This window comes from Octodon degus, unplaced genomic scaffold, assembly GCF_000260255.1.
Source record: "Octodon degus isolate 3935 unplaced genomic scaffold, OctDeg1.0 scaffold00049, whole genome shotgun sequence".
In the NCBI taxonomy this organism is placed as follows: Eukaryota; Metazoa; Chordata; class Mammalia; order Rodentia; family Octodontidae; genus Octodon; species Octodon degus.
In genome coordinates, this window is record NW_004524625.1 from 12,894,564 (window position 1) to 12,895,886 (window position 1,323).

A 1,323-nucleotide genomic window follows, 5' to 3' on the forward strand; every position below is an offset into this window, starting at 1 on the left:
CACAAGCCAGCTTTCTAAGTGTGCCTGGCAGCCCTGAGCAAATAAAGTTATGGATGAACTGGAGCAAGCAGAGCTGCTGTGGTGCCCCCGCAGTGCAGGTGCTGTGGGGGGCGCTCGGCGCCCTCTGTCGCCACACCCTTGCCTCAGCAGCCCAGCGCTGGGGCTTAACTGCAGCGTTGGTACTTGGTGAGACATAAGCGGGTTTTGGGTTGCAGTCGGGAACTCCGTCTCCTAAAGGCTTGCTGTCACTGTCTAGAATTTCTGAGCGAGGCAGGCAAGGTATGCTCTATCGGGAGACAACAGCATAACTGGTAAAAATTGTTGCCAAACAGACCTTGGAATCCTACCCCTGCAACTTGGTAGTGTTGTGACCTTTGATGCATTCCTTAAATTCACGTGTCCTCGATTTCCTCATCTGTCAGTGAGAGTACAATTGTGTCTATTCATCACGTTTCTAGGAAGGAAGCGATAATGCACGTTAAGTATTAGCGTACTAAACTGCACACACTGTATAAGGATGTGTGAATGTCGTCACAGCACTAGGACAAGTACTATGAGTGTGTGGGTAGATCAAGAAAATGACCCAGGCGTGGCGGTGCCTGCCTGCAACCCAGCACCTAGGAAGCTGAGGCAGGAGCATTGCTGTGAGTTCAAGGCCAGCCTGGGCTACTTAGTGGATTCAAAGCCAGCCTAAACTGCATAGCAATACTCTGTCTCAAAAAATAAAAGAAATTTAAGAAAGAGGAAAAAGGCACCATAACCAGGCGTGGTGGCGCCTACCTGTGTCTCAGCACTCCGAGGGCTAAGGCAAGAGGGAAGTTAGTTTACCTGCTTTTAGTTTAATGCCAAAACCCGCATAAGATGTTTTCAAAGGTGACAAAGAGAAACAAAGTCAATGAAAATGATCTCTACCATTTACTCTGGAAATGGGCAGCAACTGTCACTTTAGGTCAAGCGCAATGTTGCAATAACTATCCCAGACATGTTTCTGTGTTACAAATTACCTCTGAATGTTGATGGCTACTTTCACAAAAGCTCCAAATGGAAACCACACCATTCATTAAGAAATCAGTTAGTAAGTTCATTCCCTTTTCCTCGTACCTACTGAGCTGAGGAGAAGGAAGGACAGGAGAGTGAGGGAAAGAGATACAGCTGTGTATCTCTTTTAAGGCAGAATGGCTTGAACAACTAGCGTGGATGTCTCCTAGTTATTGCTTAATTTGTTTTGTCTTGTTTTATTTTTCTTGTCAATTCTTTTTCCTTTTTTCTCTTCTTAATTTCTTATATACTTCTTTCTTTTTCCAATTTTGCATGCATATATAT